The 21,184-nt window shown below is 56.2% G+C and overlaps 1 long non-coding RNA gene across 2 annotated transcripts; it reads right to left on the bottom strand.

Moving 5' to 3' along the window:
* Positions 1–5,315: 5,315 nt before the first annotated feature.
* Positions 5,316–20,610, bottom strand: LOC117886653. Of its 2 annotated transcripts, XR_004648013.1 has the most exons (4): positions 20,442–20,610; positions 9,177–9,429; positions 6,876–7,499; positions 5,316–5,560 (listed from the first exon to the last, which is right to left on the bottom strand). It is a non-coding gene; the product is annotated as an uncharacterized LOC117886653 (long non-coding RNA). The 2 variants fall into 2 exon arrangements; XR_004648012.1 differs by lacking the exon at positions 5,316–5,560 and having other exon boundaries at positions 5,752–7,499.
* Positions 20,611–21,184: the final 574 nt, after the last annotated feature.

Raw genomic sequence — 21,184 nt, 5'->3', positions numbered from 1 at the left:
TTCAGTATTGATAAATGCAAAGTAATGCACATTGGAAAACACAATCCCAACTATACATATAAAATGATGGGGTCTAAATTAGCTGTTACCACTCAAGAAAGAGATTTTTGAGTCATTGTGGATAGTTCTCTGAAAACATCCACTCAATGTGCAGCGGCGTTCAAAAAATCAAACAGACTGTTGGGAATCATTAAGAAAGGGATAGATAATAAGACCGAAAATACCATATTGCCTCTATATAAATCTGTGGTATTCCCACTTCTTGAATACTGTGTGCAGATGTGGTCACCCAATCTCAAAAAAGATATATTGGAATTGGAAAAGGTTCAGAAAAGGACAACAAAAATGATTAGGGGTATGGAACAGCTGCCATATGAGGGGAGATTAATAAAACTGGGACTTTTCAACTTGGAAAAGAAATGACTAAGTGGGGATATGATAGAGGTCTATAAAATCATGAATGGTGTGGAGAAAGGAAGTGTTATTTACTCCTTCTCATAATGCAAGAACTAGGGGCCACCAAATGAAATTAATAGGCAGCAGGTTTAAAACAAACAAAAGGAAGTATTTCTTCACACAGCGCACAGTCAACCTGTGGAACTCTTTGCCAGAGGATGTTGTGAAGGCCAAGACTATAACAGGGTTCAAAAAAGAACTAGATAAGTTCATGGAGGATTGGTCCATCAATGGCTATTAGCCAGGATGGACAGGGATGGTGTCCCTAGCCTCTGTTTGCCAGAAGCTGGGAATGGGCGACAGGGGATGGATCACTTGATGATTCCCTGTTCTGTTCATTCCCTCTGGGGCACCTGGCATTGGCCACTGTCGGAAGACAGGATACTGGGCTAGATGGACCTTTGGTCTGACCCAGTCTGGCCGTTCTTATGCATTCCTGCAGGGGTGCGTGCAAACCTCACTTGGGCATCCCCACAGCTATGGCAACGGGGCTGCGCTGGGGTCAGTGAGAGTAGGATGGGGCCCAGTACTTCATGTCGATGGAGCAAGAGGTCACATCTGTTTTATAATATTACAATATTAGAAATATGTCCAGTTCCGTAGAATCTAACAGGATGCTCGTGTTACAATGGCTTTTGAATGGAATGACAGTGGAGCAGTTTCAGTGAGTTTTTAATAACTTCCTGTGTTTTGAAATCACATACACTTAACTGTGTAATTGTATCAAATGTACAGCTAATGTCCAAACCAGCGGTTCTCAACCTATTTGCCACTGTGGGCCGCATATGCAGCTCTGCGTGTGTTATGTGGGCCGCATCCGCACAATAGATATACTATCTGTATGGCCCTGAGGATGTCACATGGGTCGCAGCTGTGTGCTGATTGGGCCGCGGGATGAGACCCACTGGTCCAAACCATTTCTCGCCTCCCTTCACTATGGGAGGACAAGCCCAGCGTGCAGCAGGAGAGAGATCGCCTCTATTGCAGCTCAGGGAGAATTAGCTGCTCCTCACGGGCTGGTAGTGCTGGGGGCTGGACCAGACGGAGCATAGAGAGGTGCTGGGGATGAAAGCATGTCAGAAAACGCCTGTTTGTCCGCAAAGTTACCTAGCATGACATCGTGGCCAGCTCCACCATAGTCTGTGATGTCATAAAACAGAGGAGAATGACGTTTCTAATAGTAGTTTTCACACTTGTGAGTCCTGGTACTAAGTGACTCTATGTGCCACTGAGCTGGAAATCAGTGACTGTGTAGACACAATATCCGCTGTACCCATGTTCTCTGCATAGTCTGACATCCTAACCACATGCTCTATGGTCTCTGGTTTCACGCCGGGGAGCTTCATGTTCCCTTGACTTCACCCAGCCCCTTCCATGGCAAGGGGGAACACCTCCCAGTCCCTCTTTCTGTGCACCTGGAACAAGACGTCTCATGTTTTCCGCTTTGAGACCCCAAAACAAATCACTCGTGCCCTGCAGGCCATTTCTAGCTCCCGGTGCAGGCCTGGCACCTGCTAGAGAAGGGTCAGTCCCCGCATTCCTCTCTAGAGCGGCTCCGCGCTTCTCACAAATCCAGCATTTTCACACCAAAATTTCCAAAGCTTTCCCACCACCATTTGCCCACGTCCTTCGCCCTGCTGTCCTTCTGGGGCTGAGCTCTCCTCCCAGCCCAGCACTCAGCAGTCCACACAATAGCTTGTGCGCTTCCCCTCTGCTCTCTCCAGACAGTATCGGGTTGCAGCCCAGGCCGCTCACAGGCCCAGCACAACCGTGCGATATACCGTCGTATGGGACCAGCAGTGATTCTGACGTCTGTGCCCCCGTTGCCCCAACAGCGTCTCCTCTCGTCCCCCAGCACTGGAGAGCCCTCCCAGGCTCCCAGCCGCTTGCTTTGCTCAAGACAAGTGGTTTGTGGGTTACCGGTTGGGATTTTTTTTAACTACCTGTCAGACCTGGGATTTTTTAATGATAGTGAAAATGAAACTGGTGCACAGATGTGAAGTGACAGCCAGCTGCAGGAGACAGACAAATTACCCCCCAACCCGTTCAAGACACCTACAGATTCCAAACAAACTGAGTCATCTTGGCTCACTCCGATGAGCAGGAGCCAGTGGGGGGCTTTGCATCAAGCTGATCCGCTTCCTCCCCCAGTGCTGCCGAGATGCTGCTCCCTCAAACCAGCCACACGCTGTGCCGGCAGCTCTGCCTCCAGCGCCACCGGCAAGAGCCTCTCCGAGGCGTTTGGCCCCCTGCCCTACGAGGAAAACACCCCCCTCCCGTCCGCCTGCAGGCGGCTCTGGCCAAGCCCCAGGGTGCCCTGCCCCCCAGTCCGTCTGACTGCACTTCCCCGGCAGAGAGGCCTCCCCCAATGGCCTGGGATGGGAGAGAAGGAGTGTGACGAACTGGGACTGTTCTTACTGTGGTCTGTGAGTGCTGACAGGGGAGTGTGGCTAGGATAGTCTGCATTGGGTGATGGGAGACTGGCCGAGGGAGAATACCTGAGCATGTAACATGAGAACCCAGGAAGGGGTTAGAGGCCAGGTGACACCTTTGCCCGGGAAACTGAACAAAGGCTAAAGAGAGAGTTCAGAGCTGGCTGGTGACCTGACTGGGAGGCAGACGGGGCTCTGACCTCCCAAGGGGGCTGGGATGCCCTGGGACCCCGAGATGGACCTAACTGAGGGGGTCCTGTTGTCTGTGCCTGCAAGACCTGTCTTGGACTGTGTTCCTGTCGTCTAAATAAACCTTCTGCTTTACTGGCTGGCTGAGAGTCATGGTGAATCGCAGGAAGCCGGGGGTGCAGGGCCTTGTGTCCCCCCACACTCCGTGACAAGGAGAACTGAGGTTTCTCATCTGAATCAGCTGGGGATGAGCCCAGGGTCTGGAGCCGACCTGCACCAAGATGTGGAGCTGTTCAGGATCAGGCCTTGAGCGAGAGTGAGGGGAGACTGGAGAGCCACTGGGAGGACTTCATCTTGCAGCCCCTCCTTCAACAGACCTTCCAGCCCATCCTATTAGCCCTCCAGGAGCACTGAGCGCTCTGGCCTGCCCCCTCACCAGCACAGCCCTGGAGCTACTTGTCAATGCACCCTGCCTCCTGCAGGTCAGGGGCACGCACCCCCCCGGCTTCTCCTCACCCCGCACCAGCGCCCTTCCACCTGCACGCCCGGGACTCCCTGCCACTCGCTCAGGAGAGCAGCAGCCCTGAACACGGAACGGAGAGAGCCTGTCCTCTCGTACCGGAGGAGTACGGGCAGGAAATTTCTCCCCCATCCTTCTTGTGCGGCTCAGTTACATTCACAGCAGCCTTTCTGCCTTTTAAATGTGCTAAATGGAAACAAATGTAAATGTGGAGACACTTGGAACCTGTTAAAACAACATCCACCCTGACATCGTCAGGGTCTGTCCCCACTCCTCTAGGGGAAACCGTAAGGAGAAGGGGCAGACAGGGGGGCGTAGGGGCTTGGCACAGGGTACAGAGCCTTTCCTCACTGGACTGCCAGTTTGGACCCCGTCCATGCTGGTGGTTCTGGGGTTGGGGTGGGGGTGGGGGCGTCTTCTCCTTCACTGCTGTTCTCCAGCTCCCGAGGAGACCCCTGCCAAGCAGCCAGAGCAGGGTCGGTGGATCTGAACGTCAGAACAGTCACAGTGGGTCAGAGCAATGGTCCACCCAGCCCGGTGTCCTGTCTTCCAACAGCGGCCGGCGCCAGACGCTTCAGAGGGAACGACCAGAACAGGGCAATTATTGAGTGATCCATCCTCTGTCGTCCAGTCCCGACTTCTGGCAGGTAGCGTTTTAGGAACACCCAGAGCATGGGGTTGCGTCCCTGACCGCCTTGGCCAATAGCCATCGATGGATCTGTCCTCCATGCACTCAGCTAGTTCTTGTTTGAACCCAGTTATACTTTTGGCCTTCACAACACAATCTGGCCCCCTATTTGCACAGTAGCTGGCACTGCTGGAGGAGCCCACGCGTTTTCTCTGCTGCTCCCCTTAACTCCCGCTCTCCGGTCCCAGGCCACGTGCTGCACACCGCACTTCATTCACTTTGGGGTCATTCCGTCGGGAGGCGCTCGTTTATCAGTGATGAGCGTGGGATGAATGGAGGGATGGTTAGATAGATAGATCTGCATCTTCATCTCCTGGCCTCCTCTCGGTATTGGATACCAATAGGTAGCAGGATCCCTGGGAGTTGGAGGTTAGCTTAAGCCCTGAAGCAGGAGATTTTATATTCCTTCCCAACCTCTTTTGGTTGACATACGTACGATGATAACTCTGGTGGGTCAGGGCCGGCTCCAACTTTTTTGCTGCCCCAAGCGGTGAAGAAAAACAACAACACCCGATTGAGCTGCCGCCGAAGTGCCGCCGAAGAGGAAGAGAGGGTAGTGAGGGACCCGCCGCCAAATTGCCGCCAAAGACCCGGACGTGCCGCCCCAATAACGGACGGAGTGCCACCCCTTTCTATTGGCCATCCCAGGCATCTGCTTCCTTCGCTAGTGCCGGCCCTGTGGAGAGTCTTGTTATCTGTATAAATGTCCAGTCCCTCTAATACTTGTGAAGTTCTTGGCTTCACCGACATCCAGTGGCAGTGAGTTCCACAAGCTAATTAAACATGGGGCAAAAAGACTTTTGTTTTGCTCAGTTTGGACTTTCCACCCTTCGTGCTGATCATCTGTCCTTGTGCCAGGAAACGAGCAGAACACCTGTGCTCAGCCCAGGAATCTCCAGTGCAGCTAGACTCTGGTCTCCTGGAGCTGCAGCCTTTCCTACAAATGCCCCTCTGTTGGGACTGGCCAGGAGGCAGCTCAGGCCTTCGGTTCCTACACCCCATTTCCCCCCTCCCCCAAATACAGCTGGGCCTGAGCTCCTGGTAGGGACTGACTCTGCTGCCCTCTGTGCCTCCCCAAGTCACACCAGTTTGCTCGCAGTGTGTCACGTAGCTGACACCACCTTGGCCAGGCCTTGGTAACGAAGGAGTCACCGCATGCCGGGTGATTGCAGATACCATGTTGGGCTGCAGGGTAGATTTAATTGATACCACGTAACCTTTGCATCCTGTCCCTCGTGCCGTTCGGAGCGCCTCGCCCGCTGCTCCAGATGGCACCTGCGAAAGAGTTAAGTCCGCTGTGATCAACAGCAAGAAGCAAGTGGTAAACAATTTTCCTCTCCCTCTGCTAAATTAATATGCAAATTCCAACCCTCTCCCCCCCCCCCCCCTCTCTCTTCCCCTGCTTCGAAATTAGCGAGGTAGAATGCTTGGACTAATTATGCATTCAAACGAGCAGGCTTCGTTAATGTGGCACTAAGAGGAGGCTGAAAATGATTGTGAGACGATGAAATTGAAATTCGAGCACGGCACTTCTAGTGCATCTGGAATCGCTCTTGCATGCCCCAGCAGATGTAACCTGACAGTGACCGCCAGCTCCTACATACATACCTTTGCTCCGTGGGGTTTAGAGGGAAGGAAAGTAAATCCCGCGCTCCCCTGCCCCCCGCGACACACACTCTCTGTTTCGCTCTCTCTCACCTTCCTCTCCAAAAATAAAAACACATTGTTCAAAAAAGCCCCTAACCCCGTGTTTGGGCTTTGGAAGATTAGCCAAGGTTGGCAGGGCGCCGTAAGCCCATGGAAAGCGTTTCCATGGAAATGGATGCGATAGCGAACGAAAGCCCGGGAGGTCACTTGATTTGGGCATAGATTTGGGGTGTCTGTCGGTCTGTCTGTCCCGGCTACTGCTGTGTTTGGAGGAGCCCTGCTCTGTCTGACGTGTCTCAGAGCCGGGGCTGATGGGGGGTGCAGCAGAGGGCTGAGAACTGAAAGCACAGGGGTATCTGCATGGCCACCGCAGTGCTGTGGACGGTGGAATTGGATCTGGCAACATGGGGTGGAGGTGGGAGCAGCTCTTTGTATGCATGGCTCAGGAATCGGAGTTGAGTCTGTGGGAGGCAGCGTGGTCTAGTGGATAGGGCTTTGGACTGGGGCTCAGGAGATGTGGGTTCTCTGCCACTGACCTGCTGTGTCACCTAGGGTGCCTGTGCCTCAGTGTCCCCTCTCCTTTATCTGTCTTATGTAAGCTCTTAGAGACCGGGACTGGAACTGAGACTTGCTGTGCAGCCCCTAGCACGACGGGGCCCCAATCTCAGTTTGGGGTCTCCAGACATTATTGAGATGCAAATAACAAAGGATGATGATCGTCCCGGGTTCTGTGACCCTCCTTTCAGATCCCAGCTGTGAGCCCACTTCTCCTCATGGCTGGCCATCCCCGCCCGGCGTGCTGTCAGTCCGACTGTGAGTGCCTTGCGGGCAGGCCCTTGTGGTGTCGGGGTTTTGTAAAGCTCCGTGTATACGTATGGTGCCATATAAATAACGAATCACCATTGCTTTCCCCTTCCCTGGACGCGCCCTGACTTATTCTCACCAGTTGCCTGTGCCGGCCTGAGCCATGACCCACTGCCAAAGGAGCCGTTTGTGAAATTCCAGGAGGCCTTCATGCTCATTCCCACATCCCAGCAGGCTGTCCGAAGTGTCCCGGGCAATAGCTGAGCAACGATGGGTGTATCCCTGCAAGCCATAACCCGCCCTTCTCCCAGCACACTGCTAACTCCCTGGCCCGGTGCCGTGTGCTCACCACGTGTGCACCGTTGCACCCAGCTGGTGATGTGCGGAGAGAGACACTGCGCACTGCCGACTGGCTGTTGTAAGACATCCTCTGCTGGGGCCTCGGAGGTTCCTCCTACACCTCCCAGTGGGAGAGCCGAAATCCAGGAATATTCCTACGAGGAGGGGACGGCGCCTGGCCTGGCCTCTCAAGGGCAGTGTTTGCGAGCTCCCAAAGCCAGCGGATGCTGATGCAGTTCAGCGTGCGCAGTGGGAGTGGGCGCACGGGGAGGAGGGCGGAGGCTCCCACCGGACTGCTGCGTGGCTATCCTACAAGCAGAGCGCTGTACTCTCTCGGCGGGAGAAATGGAATCCTCAGTGTGATGGACCCAGTGAGAGCCAGCGATGAACAGGGATCCCTTTGGGGCCAGACTGCGGGCTGCATCTGCAGGGGATACCAAAACCATAGAGAACAATCAGTAACGAGAGCCGGGGGCTGAGAGACATAAGACACAAGTTGTTACCGGTGAGGATAATTAACCATCCGGCAACTTACCAAGGGCTGCGGGGGGTTCCCCGCCACGGGAAAGGTCTAAAGCAAGGTCGGATGCTTTTCTAAAAGATCTGCTCTTATTCAAACAGGAAGGAATTCAGAGATGTCCCTGGCCTGAGTTATGCGGGAAGTCAGCCTAGAAGATGATCACAATGATCCCTTCTTGGCCGTATAATTGATGACTCAGTGAGCTTGTTTGGTCTTAAATAACTTAGGCATTGATGGACTTTAGCCCATTACCTCCCATTTTCACCCCTAGAGTGCTTTACAAACTTTATAGACAAAGAAATAATCCAATACCACCAAAATGCAGCAGCCTCTGGGGTGGGACACATCAGCAGTTCAACCGCTCATGACAATGTTACTTAACACCCTAGGACAGGAAGCAAAGAAGACTCCGGTAGCCATTTGGAAATGACAGGATCACGACCCCGCTCTACCCCGAGCTCCAGTGCAGGGCAGGATGTAAGAAAGGGTGAAAGAAGGAAAGGGAAAACCAAGCTGAAAACACACATCCGCCATCAGAGACTGATGGGCTGTGTTAAATATTCATCAGACGCGAGGCTTTTACTGGAATCGTCCATTAAGATGTAATGTACACTTTGCAGCATGCTCCTAGCACCCAGGGCCTGGTGGTGTCAGACAGACAGACGGAAGCCAAGGGTGGAAGATGGATGGCCTAGAAGAGGCTGGAGATCCGTAAGCCGGCTGCATTGTTAGTAATCAATGAGGATCTACAGACTTTAGGTGGCTCAAGAGTCAGTAATAAATAGAGGAATAAATAGACAGGCAGATTAATAGCCCCCCAATACAGAGAGCCAGCGAGGTGACCAGGCAAGGACGTGAGCCCCAGAGGAGGGAGAAATGGACCTGGGAAGAGCACTGTTCGGTCAGGCCGTGGGCAATCAGAGAGGGGCAGGGTGACTAGCTGTGTGCCATTAGAGCACTGGGCAGGCTCACTTCTCCTGGGACGTGGTGGGAGCAGCAGGAAAGCCTCCCGGGAGGCGCTCACCCCCAGACAGACAGATAGGCACTTGGATACATGTGGGGCTGTGGACAGACACACGACATGCGGACACAAGCCCCCTGCGGGATCCAGCCCCAGAAGGGCAGTCTCCTCCTGCTCTGGCCCTGCCCCGCCCGACTGTCAGGGTTGGTAGTGGTGGTTCGTTTCCCCCTCTCGCTGGTATTTTTCCCCCTCTGACTATGATGCATGGCAGTGCTAATTCGGCATGCTGCCATGAATTCCAGCACAGCTGCTGCTCTCTCCCTCAAGGCATTTCGCTAATACTCAGCTTCAGAGCCTCTCAGCAAATTAACATCATTTGTTCTGCAGAACATGTTTTATTTCTACACTACATGCATAGCTTATTACTCCACCAGCAACTCAGGGAGGGCACCGGGGGCGGCAGCACCATGGGGCTGCAGCCCTTAGAGGCAAATCCCATGCCTGGGACATAAACCCCCCTCCCCTACTCCATCCTCCTGCTCCCCAGTCTGGAGTGTGCAAGAGGAAATGAGTGAGATGCACAGGCATGGTCCCCATTGGGCTGTCTCTCATTTGCATACCTCTTCAAAGCTGGAAGCTGCAGGTATTTTCTCTATGCACTGGGATGCTCCTTTGCGATTGGTAGAGCCCAGGACAGGACTGCAAGGAGCGGAGGCGCGGTGTGATCCAGATGCTATCTGAGGCGAGGCTGGGGGTCAGTGCAGAAGACAGGCTGGTGTGACGGAGATGACTCTCCCCCTGGTGTTTGGACTGGACCAGATCTGGGGCCCAACTGCTCTTGACCCTGGCGTAGGCCTGGGGTGGGAGGAAAGCCTATGACAGAGCAAGAAGAGCAGATGAAGTTAAATGAGCCCTTGACTTCCTGCCTTGCCAGCAGCACTAAGGCGGGTTTTGGTGTGTGCTGTTTTGCAGACCTGCTGGCATCTAATTTCCTTTTCATGCTACCAGCGGATTGGAAAAAAAATCCCCGCTCTGTGGCATATGTTTTGATTAGCCGGCCGTTCCTTGCAATCCCCCACGGCCCCGGCCAGGCACGGCTATTTATTCATGTACAGGGTGGGATTCCAGACAGCCACTGTCCCGCAGAGCGCCGCAGCGGGGCCCAGCACCGTCTCTTCTGGGACTCAGCCGCAGGGGGTGGATTCCAGCCCCCGCCGGCCACTTGGGGGAGGTGGGCTTAGGAATCTGATGGGAGCCAGCGCTGTTGCCACGGACCTAGATGAGGAGCATGAAAACTGAGTTCTCTGCGAGGGGAAGAACCAGGGAGCTCAGGACAGTCCCTGCAGGAGGGGGCTGTGGCTCTGAACTGGGGCAGGAGGGGGCTGGGTTACATAGAATGGGGCAGGAGGGGGCCGGGAGCTATGGAACCTGAGGCAGGGGGTGGAACAAGTGGGACTGGAGAGAAATGGTGGGCCACAAAGAACCAGAACTAGCAGGGGCCCAGTCCAGGGGCAGGGGAAGCCCCCTTCCCTTCTGTCCTGCCCTCTCGCCGGGTGTATAAAGCACGTCTCTTGTCCTGAGGGGGACCGTGCACCCCTTCACTGGAGACCCGATCACCCTGAAGAGTGCCCTGTCCCATCTTGGCTTGGCTGGAGCTTGCAGAACGGACGACTCTAGTGGCTACAGCAGCGGTCTGGGAATTAGGAGATCTGGATTGTTCTGTTCGCAGTCCTGCCTGAGTAAGGACCGTGGCGTCCGGCTCTACATCTGTGAGAACATGACCCAGTCTCTCTGCTCCTGTCCGCGCCATAGGCTACAGCCCACGTGCTGCCCCGCCAGCGGGTGTCTGTAGTCCACACCGCGACGCTGAGGACTGTCAGGCAGAGGGATGCGTGGGCAGAGCACTCTGCCTGGCTCTAGCTATCCCGGTGTTCCTAGCCAGCCAGCCAGCCAGTTAGTCCTGTGGCCGGACAGCAGCGCGGTCTCTGCAGCGTGGGGAGAGTCTGTGGGGAATTCAGGAGCATTGCAAAGGAGATGGGATTTTAGATTTCGAGTAGAGTCCTGGGGCCTGATCCTGATCTGACCCGGTGTAAATCTGGAGTAACTCGGCTGGGATCAGAGGAGGAACCCAGCGTGAAGCCAGGGCTGGTGAGATCCAAATCAGGGCTATGGCAAAGACCCCCAGGATTAGGGGATCTGCATCTACGCAGAGCTGCGTGAATAATAGATATCTCGGTTCACTGGCCAAACCAAAACACTGGGGAAAAATTGCTTCAGCTCAACCCAAAACAAAGACAAACGGGGCATTGTCAGAGGAACAAGACGCCTCCTCCGCGCCCCTGGTTTGATTGACTCCTCTTGTCAATCTAGCCTGAAAAAACCAGGGGCTTTGGCTGAAACTATTCAGCCATTTTATGTCGACTTCGCAGATCATTGTGGTCGATTCAAAATGGCATTTCTGGGTGAATAAACCATTGATCCAAAGGCGTTAGCCCAGCAGCATGTCTGAGCCCTGTTGGACCTGCCTGGGCAGGTTTGCTCCCTACTGCCCGTTCGCTGGGGCTGGGGTTTGAACTGTGCTGGGAGAGCTGGCTGCCCCCACGGGCCGGGAGATTTGCCAGGTGGATTTTGCTGACAATCAGCCCCTAGTTTCGCTCCCAGCTTCATCCCATGATTCCTGGGCACCCCCCCCCCGCCCCCGCCCATTGGGTTGGGCTGGTGATGCCTCTCGGTGCAGACACTGATCCCATTGCCCGCTCGGCCGTCACGCAGCAGCCAGGGACGGAGCTCACTCTTCAGCCAGCCCTCCAGCCTCGGGGTCCTTCTCCTTGTCCTCTCTGAACCCCCTTCTGGATGCCAGGAGCTTTCCAGGGGAAAGCAGGTGTCCAGAACCAAGCACAGTGTTTCTGGGGGGGCAGATGCTGGGGCTCCACCCCAGAACTGCCTGGTGCCCGCTGGGATTGGCGGAGGAGCCTGCCCACTGCCCTACCTCTGAGATGGGAGGAGGAGCACCAGTGATGGGGACTGACTTCCTTGGGGGTGGGGTGGGGAGCAGGGCTCGGGGTGTGGGGAGGCCATAGCTGCGCTGGAATGAAGAGCCTGGGGAGACCCAGGGTCTTGTCTCAAAGGGGTCACTAACGACGCTGCCCTGCATGGTGCCGCAGTGGCTGCAGCAGAATTAGTGCCGGGTCATTGTCTAGCTAATCAATGTCATCGCATGTGTTTTTAATGTGCCCATCACCATAGGATCTAGCCCCCGTTTAGGTTTCACGCTCCCCCTCGCTCTCCGCACCTGCCAAAGCACTGCAGCGCTGTCCCATCAGCCCCCAAGTTCCTCTCCCGATCGCTCTCCCAGGGGCGTGCCCCGGTGCTGGGCCTGATCCTGCGACGTGCTGAGTGCCCTCGGCTGCAGTTGGCTGCAGTGGGCGAGGAGGGCGCTCAACACCTCGGGGCTCGTTGTGGGCAGGGTGGAGCTCTAGTGGGTGAGGAGCTCTGGATCTGCTGGGCACAGGGGCAGCCCAGTTCCCCACCGCCTCTGCCAGGCCTGGCTCCCTCGCTGCCCCCAAGTCCTTTCCTTCCCCTGATCTAATTATTATTCCTGGCCTATGAGACCGGGAGATTGGCGCAGCAATTACAGGGCCATTAACAGCCATCTCTCCGTGGTGACAGGTATGAGGGAGAGCTTCAGAGCTGAGCTCTGGTGCTGCCGTCACCTGATCAGAGGCTGATTAATGCCTTCTGAATTGAAGTTAATTATCTCCGAGCATGGAGAGCGGCAGAGGCACCAAGCCTTGGCCAGCCCGCCCGCTACTCAGTCACTAGCAGAGAGCAGGCCGGCCGCTAACCCCTCGTCCCTAGCACAAGGGGCCCTGCCTGCCGCCCTGGGCCATAGAAAAGCCACGATGCTCGAAAGCAACTTTCAGAGTAGAAGCCGTGTTAGTCTGTATCCGCAAAAAGAACAGGAGTACTTGTGGCACCTTAGAGACTAACAGCTCTCTCTGTACTCCTGTTCTTTTTGCGAAAGCAACTTTGTGATTTTGGGGCCTACATTTCTGAGGTGCCCAATTGAGACTGTGCTGGGGTGTCTACCCCACCCAGGACTGGAAGGGGTTAAGGTGGCCAGCGAGGCCCATGAACGCCACAGGCTGCACCTGGAGGGAGTGTCAGGGAACAGGGAATTGACTACAAGCAGGTTCAGCTGGGCAGGAACAGGCGAGGCCTGTAACAGAACCACAGACAGGGCTGCTGCAGTGGGAAAGGGCAGCCACACCCCGGGAAGAAGGAGTAGGAGCTGGTACTCCCAGAGAAAGAGGGGAACCAGGAGAGTAGGCAGCAGTCCAGGGAAGGAACAGTGAGGGCTGGGAGAGTAAAAGCCCAGAGCTGCTGGGTTGAGGGTCCCGGCACTGGAACCCGGAGTAGAGGGCAGGCCCGGGTTCCCCGACCCCTCACTGGGGAAGTGGCACCAGCAGGGCAGTGAACTGTGGGAGTGACAGAGACTGTGAAGGACAGTACCCCAGAAGGGGGGGGATGCTGAGCGACCGGGCCCCAGGGCAGAGTCACAAAGAGGACGCTGCATTCCCTGGCGTGAGAGGGGGCTGCAGACCAGGGAGAGGGACGGAATGACGGCGTGCAAACCGCGGATGGGGACGTCAGCCTCAAGAGCTAATCCCCACAGTGACCAGCAGGAGGCGCCAGGGCACCGGTGAGTGGAGGGGTCTGATTTACAGCCAGGGCTGAGTCCCCACCCTGCCAAAGCAGGGCCCTGGAAGGTCTCACCTCTGAAAACTTGGGCAATCAAATGTAAAGTTCTACAGAAACATTCCCTTGGCCAGCAGCCAGGGTCCTTCCGGGGGTCTTCATCCAGCCTGTCATGCAGACACTGCTAGGTCCTGTCTAGCAACCTGGGCTGTGTTAGAGCCGGACTCTAAGACCTTCGCTCGCGTAGCCTGAACTATCCAGGTGTCCCCGCTGACTGCGGGGGGCTACTCCTGGAGGAAAGGACTCTTCCGTGTGAGTCCGTGTGTCACAGCCTGGCCCTTGTGCCAGTGTGACAAACACCCGGTGTAATAACTGGACCCATGTGCTTTGGAGAGAGTCTGGTGGGATGAGCAGAGGGCAGTGTGCCAGCCTGGGTGGGTACGGACACACTTTACATCTCCCCCAACTCGTCCAACCAAACCACGTAGGTTTGTGTTAAAAAAATAAGATGCAAGACTGGGTAGAAATACAAGGGGGCTGTTGTCATTTCCGTAGAACAAGCCGGCGCTGCTCACGGGAGTTACCTTCCCAGCAGGCACTGGGGAGAATTCTGGGACGTTTACCTGGAACTATCCACATTTCTCTGAATCGTTGTGTGGACTTGCCATAGCCCATTGTCCTGCGCCGGGGAGCAGATAAAGCAGCCAGCCACTGACACCCACAGCCCAGTTTCAGACTCTCTGTGTTCGGGTGGGTCAAAGCAAAGACAGGAAATCGCTGCAGTGGGAGGAAAAAGGCACCACAGTGAACTTCTGGGAAAGTACGTCTGGTTCCCAGCCACTGCTCTGTGGTTCTCCCACTGGTACGCCCGGCTCCTAGGATGCCCTTTGCTCAGTATCTACCCAGGGTGTAAGGACTGTAGGGTTTGGTCTGCGGTGCAGGTGAGGGAACCAAGTGAGGTCAGGCAGGGGACTGCCAGGAGCCAGGAGAGGCCCAGCGGAAGTGGACGAAAGTAGCGGGTGATGTTGGGAGCCGGACGAGAAGGGGACTCCCTCGCACAGGGCAGAGCTGTGGGGCAGTGAGGGGACAATCACTGGCGTTTTGTGCCTCGCACCTTGGCCGGCCTCTCTCTGTTTAATGAGAAGCTGCTGCGCTGGGGCCCGGTGTGCCGCTGACCATCGTGTTCTGCGTGAGCTGACCCACTGGAGCACTTCTGAGGCTGCAGGTGGTTCTGAGGGTTGGGAGCCGGCGGAGAGGGCATGTCCAGCCTTGGTAGCTGCCAGGCTCAGGTGCACACAGCTGGCGAGGACATGGGCACTCGCAGCTGGTGTCACTGAGATCTTAGCCTGGTAAGCTGGGGAAGTACTGGCTGGGGAAATGGGGAGGGGGAGGCAGGCGAGCGCACAGAGCATTGTATAGCTGCGTGGCCATCTAGCTTCCAGCCGCAGGTAAACCCAGCCACCAGAGAAGGCCTTGACAGCAATGCAGTCTGGGTCTGACAATCACCGGGCGTGGCTTTGAAATAACGGAAACTGCAGGTGGGAATACACCGTCTCCCTGTGCTAATCAGTCAGACTCTACCTGTTCTGGCAAGGGTCAGAAATAGTTTGTAATCCAGATCCATGAAGACACCTGGTACCAATCCCATGAAGAATCTAATGGAAAGGAGAGTGGCTCCCCCTGTGCCTCAGTTTCCCCGCCCACTCTTTGTTCTGTTTTGTCTATTTAGATGATAAGACTCCCTCTAGGTGTTTGGCATCCCCATGCACGAGGTGCTGTACAATCTCAGGGCACCGCTGTACTACAAATAATAACCAAAAGACGTTCACTTTAGAAGAACTTTTCTCCAAAACCCCTAAAATCAGCTCAGGCCAGTAAAGTTCCGCCCATGGGGCGATCCAAGCCGTTGCTCTCCTCCAGCGAAAGAGACGGGCCCCTAAGAACGGTCTCCCCCGCCGCCCCAGTTCTGGCTGTCGTTTTGTCTGACCCAGTGGGCGGTTCTGCCCGGCTCCTGGCCGGCCGGGTGAAAGCCTGTTCGGTCGGGCGCTGCGTTACAGCCATATGGCCATTTTGCAGCCATGCTGATTTCACCTGGTGAAAGCATCAGAAACGGAAACTGTCTTTTGGGGGCTTTGGAAGTTGAGCCCAAGGCCTCGGTTACCCTGCCAGTGGAGGTGCTGACGGAGGTAGCTCTGACATTTGCTCGACCAGCTCGTGGGAGGAGGGCAGAGCTTCCCGGCCCTCCTTCCTGCCCATTTTGGATGGTCAGTGTCCACAGACAGCTGCTGTAGTATCCCTGGTTGCAGAGAAAAAGCTGCAACTCTTGAACAGCCGGGAAGCTATGTAACACAGCCTAGGTCTGACAGTCAGACATTGCCCAGGTGCCAGGCTTACGTGCGGAAGCCGATATTCCAGTTTGGTTTCAGATTGTCTTGTATTTTTGGTCCAGACATTGGAGACTAAGGCAGAAATAGGCGTCCTCCCTCGAACCCCAGCTTCCAGCTGGGAAACCTTGGCCCTGCCAGATCTGGTAGGCGCATCAGATGCTTGCAACAGCAGTGGCTGAGGCGATGGGGGCACGGCTGCAGGAACCCGCCGCGTAGTACACACTGAGCACCAGCCACATTCATTCTGTGGCCCCCACTGCTAAGCGCTGGTCCCATGAACAGCATCTCCCTGCCTCCGTGGCATTCGATACAGGTGCTGCCGCTGCCGGAGACAGAAACTGCACTAGATGGACCAATGGTGTGATGACACCGGGCAGATCCTGCGTAACTACAGCGTGTCCATGGCCATGAGGCAGGTACCATGTATTGCCAGCCTTGGCAAGCTGACTGGCAGGCTGGCACAGACATTCCCTGCCCCACTCACTGAGCGGCCACTTTCCCTCTGGCCCGTCTCTGCTAAGGCAGCCATTGGATGTCTGATGTGTTGGTTCAAACGCTCCCTCGGGTGGCAGAAAAGGAAGAGGAGGGCTGTCAGACAGCTGACCGCCCTCGCCAGGAGGAGATGAGCATCCGTGTCCTAGCACAGAGGGCGGGAGCATTGGCGAAGGGCAGCAGCGTGCTGCCAGTTTGCCTGAGCCCAGGAGAAAGGCGACCGCTCCCTGCTGGTTTGGGAGCCGGCTCGCACCGTGGGGCTGGTGGCTTTGTGGGAATGCGGTGCCCACGGGGCTGCGCTCCACGGGGTGGGAAGCTGCAGAAGGCTTTCATGTCAAAAGGCAGAGAGTCGCTCTGAATATTTCATTAGCAGAGCAATGTGGTGTGCTGCAGAGAACATCTGGCTGGAGTCTCTGGAGAGTGCAGGAAGCAGGAACTGTGAAATATGGAAGGAAAAAGGAGAGAGAAGGAGGAGGGGGAGGGGGAAGGGGGAAAGACCCTGGGGCCCCCTCAGCGCTGCTGCCGGGATCCCCTTCCATTCCTTTTACCTAGTGCAGCTCTGCTCCCCAGGTACTTCCCATGGAGATCTGCGGGAAGGAGCTGCAGCTTGTTGTGGTTTTCCCTGAAAAATGGATGACTCTGGAAGCCCCCCGCGTGATCGCTGCATGAGGGCAACCGCTGTCTGACACCTCCGCAGCGGGGCTCAGACCATGGGGGGTGCGGCCTCCCCCAGGGGATCAGCTCATTAGTCCAGCGTGGGGGGTGCAAGAAGAGGACAGGAGGGAGATGTGGCAGCTCTCCGTGTTTGGGGCGTCGTAGGTGCTCCCAGCTGGAGTGAAGACTTTTCTCAGCCAGCTCCAGGGGACCTGGTCCGGGGCAGGGGTCCCTGTCAGACCATCCGCCTGTTCTGAGGTGCTCATTGCTCATCTAGGAAATGCCTGAAAGGGGGCACTGGAGACACCAGCCGTGTGTGCGCGCGGGGGTCAGGCACTGCCCTGGGTGGGAAGCCGACACGTATGGGAGTCCTGCGGGGCCAGCAGTGGGAGGGGGCAGGTGAGGAGAGGCCAAGGAAAGTGTGTGTGGGGGTATAATGGGATCCTGGCTGGCCACGGGGCTGGCCAGTTCAGCACGGCCCCTGAGCTGGACGTTGGACTCCAGGGGGACAGAGTCTGATGGGCCTGGTCTCACCAGAGACTTGTCTCTGGGAGATTGCTGGGGGAACGGGTAGGGCAGAGAAGGGGGAGGGGACGCATTCCTGCTTCGCAGGGTGCCTGCTCTCTGTACGTGGCTCCCACCCAGACCTGAGCGCAGGCTGGAGCATGGTTCCCTGGCTCTCTGTGCTGGGACGCCCCAGGGGCTGAGCGCTGGGAGCTGTATGGCCTCTGGCCCTGAGCACTGGAAGGCTCTGTCCCCACTGAGTGCGGGGGACGGCGACGTGCCTGTCTCCCCACAGCATCGCTGGGCGCATGTGAACACCCCAGGGAACCTCTTCCCGCTCCACTGCCTCCCTCTGGAGCGCTCCCATGCCCGAGCGCTGCACTTGGCCCAGGGCAGCGCGGGGAGGGCCGTGGATGCCACACAGCTTTCTCCCACCAGACGTAAGCCCGCAACAGGAAGGGTCGCTCCTATTAGCTACACTTCTCTGCCTACCCGGGGGGGGGGCTTTTAAATAGTCCCCCGTCAGCCCTCATGTCTCTTCCTGTGTCTTGCTCCTTGTGGCGTCTTGTCCTTGTATTAGCAAGAGTGCTCGTCGGGCCTGTCTCTGGTGGTGCGTACGTACAGCGCCTGGCGCAACGGGGCCTCGCCTCCGACGGGGCATTTAAGCCAGATCCTCCACTGTGTTTAGGCACCAACCACCCACTGAAATCAATGGGACCCGGCCTGCTGCTTGAAAGCAATGGGAGTTTGAGGAGCTGGCCCTTAGATGCTAGCACAACCCCAGGATTAAATAAGAGAAATAGATTTGTATGATGCATCGACGCTCGCTGGGCCTGGGAGAGGCTGTGCTTAGCAGCGTGTCCCTCTCCCTTCCCCGCAGAACTGGGGATGCCCCCGGGGGCTGCGTCTCTCTTCCCCCAGAATAAGCGCTTAGCATCCTAGGTCTGGGCCCGTGTTTCGAACCGGTCTCTCTGCAAAGCTCCGAGTCCCCGGCTGGTCCTGGACCATTCTGGCTGGTGGGGGTGGCGCCCGAAGACGGTTGGCTCTGGGAGACTGGTCGTGTAGGAAAAGTGAATGAATCCTTAGGCACAAAGAAAGACAAAAGTGTGGACCATGCACACATAATCACTATTCCCCTAGCAGGTGTCCAACACGTGCTACATCAGACAGGCGTTTGCTGTCCCACCGGGGAGAACAGAGTCATTGAAATCTCTTCGGTGAGCAGGTCAGGTTTTGTTACTCGGTTCTCCCGTTAGTTGCCCTTGAAGCTTATTCTCACAGGACCTGATCCCAAGTCCCTGGAAGTCAAACCAAGCCTTTTCCATGGCTGTGAGTGGGCTTTGGACAGGGCTATTTCGGTATCCGGCATTTGACTCTACAGTATCCTTGGCTTGTTACTGGCCCACGATGCCGTACTGAAGAAGACCCCACCACTGCTGCAAACCCACTAAACAATGCGCTCCATTAGGGACTCTCCTTCCCACTGAGAACAATGGGAGCTGCTCGGACGACTGGTTGCCCCCGCCCCCCCTCAGATTCCATGTCAAGAAAGAAACCCACTCCTGGTATGTTCAGTGGTGGGGAGAACATTTATTTGACACCCTGGTTAGTTGTCGTCAATGTCTCCGTAATCCCCTCTCTGCTTCCCACAAGTCCGCTCGGCCAGAGCAGAGCTAGAGAATTGGCCAAAACTAATCACCTGGCACATGAACCAATTTCCTTTACAAAAACCTTATCAAATCAGCAACCCCCTGGGGCGTGGTTTTAGCCCCTGCTCAGCAACACCAGAAATGTGTCTTTGGCCCGAGAAGTCGTATGCTGTCGTTGAGTCAAAGACTCGAGGGAGTAGTGTGGATGGACTGGTGTAATACTGGAGTCGCTCCGGTGATGTGACTCCGGATGTACATGGGCACTGCTAGCAGCAGAACTTGGCTCAGTGCCTCCCATCGTTTAACAGATTTCCCTGCAATTCAGCTCCAGTTTTTCCCTATCCTCTGAAAACCCAAGTGCTCAGATGGGCCGAATGGGTTTCTCTTCTGCCCGACTCCCCGCTTGTGAACAGCCCAGAGCCCAGTCTCCCTCCAGCTTCCGGGACACTGCGTTTTTCCTGTGGAGCGGGATCACTACAGCCAACCCAGGCCAGGCTGGGGGCCGTGTGCCCTCCCCACACCCAGCGTTAGTTGTGCGGGACTTGGCACCTGGCGCTTGCCTCAGCCTCACGCGGGGTGTAAAGCCGACCTCCATGGAATAGGTTCCAAGCATTTTATTGACAGAGTCCTGTTTCCATGCCCTCCGCACTTGGCTGCGGGTCTGATTTTACGAATGCAGGGAAAGTCTTGTAACCGAGAGGGGGGTGGTTTTCCTCTTGCCCCCAGCGCCCCCTCACTCTGCCTGCCCCGCCAGTTAGAGCCGTCGCGCGCCAAGGCAAGGAAAAAGAAACTGTTCTCCCCCAAAAACCTTGGGAGTGTTTCTGAGCCACACAAGAAGCAGAGGAAGAAAACCCCGGTTGGAGCTGTTCACGCGGTGATCAGCTGGGCTGGCACTTCCAGGCCAGCGTGTTGTGCTGCATATGAAACAGCTCTCCTTAACGTGAACAGGGCACCACTATCTCTGTAACCCCACCACCACCACCACCTGCTGCAAAGCCGGGCGAGAACCCCACCCCAGGCTGTAGTTTAAAACAAATGCCTTGGCCCCCCAATACCAGGCTGGCCTGTGCAGTGAGGCACCTGCCTTCCAAGCCCCTCAGACAGACAATGCCTGTTTCTAGACCCCCGCCCGCTCAGCGCAAAGCGGCTGTGAAATGCATCTCCCCGAGAAACCCCGGCCGGAGAAGCAGGCCCCACACCGGCAAGTTCTCCAAGGGCTCATCGCACAACCCAGGCTTCGTCAAAGCCAGAGCAGGGCAGCAAACACCAGCGTGGGGTGAGGGGCATCACGGGGCTAGAGCCCAATCTAGTGAGATGAGACACACCGCTGTGTGAGCGCACACCCCGACATGCCCACACACACGGACGCAGGCTAACATACCGTCGCATGCTCAGAGACACGCTACACACACACCAACTCGGGTGTGCCCGCACACAAATATTCATGCAGCACACACCGACACACCCGGAGATTTCGTCGCTTTAAAATGAAGACAAGTACCTTTTTCCTCTCCCGATTCGCCGTCCGCTACCTGTCCTGCCTCTGCCTCTGCCAATTTGTCTGTCTGTTTTTCTCTCTCTCTCCCGCATTGCCTGCTCTCTGCAGCCCGTCCTCCATGGCACCTCTGCCAACTCAGCCACCGCCTGCTTCGAGAGGGGCTGCCAGCTTCTTTTCCGCTCCGTGTGGCGGTTTTTTTTTTTTTGGCCCCATGCTGCCTGCTGGCATTCTGGCAGCCTCGCCGCTCCGTCGATGGCATGTGTCCATTTTTTCCCCTTCACGATCTATCCTCCCCAGCCTCTCTTCGTTGCCTCCGGAGCGCCTGTAGTGCCAGCTCTCAGGGAAATTGGCAGGGAACGAGCCGGAGTAGTGAGCCTCTCAGCAGACGATTGTAGCCACACTTAAAACAAAAAACAGGAGCCCACACAACACACAAACAGCCCTTCTGCTAGGAACAAACGCTGGCAAAGGGGCTGGGGGGCCGCAGGGGGCTGCATCGGGGTTGGCAGCCGCTCTCCAGAAAGGAGCAACTCCATCACTTCCTCCTGCGCGTGCCAAAAAAAAAATTCATAACAGAGGGTTTGGGATTTGTTTCACACATCTGAGCCTCCTGAGTGGGGGGGGATCGGTAGGGCCCCCCCGTTTCTTCGCCAGGTCCTGCTTCACATCCTCTCCCTGCTGCCTCTCGGTCCTTCCCCCCAGCATAGGGGCCACAGGAACCTGCTGCCTCCCCGAGATGTCACAGA

Source organism: Trachemys scripta, chromosome 13 (assembly GCF_013100865.1).
Source record: "Trachemys scripta elegans isolate TJP31775 chromosome 13, CAS_Tse_1.0, whole genome shotgun sequence".
In the NCBI taxonomy this organism is placed as follows: domain Eukaryota; kingdom Metazoa; phylum Chordata; order Testudines; family Emydidae; genus Trachemys; species Trachemys scripta.
This window is presented reverse-complemented; position numbering and strand designations above follow the sequence as displayed.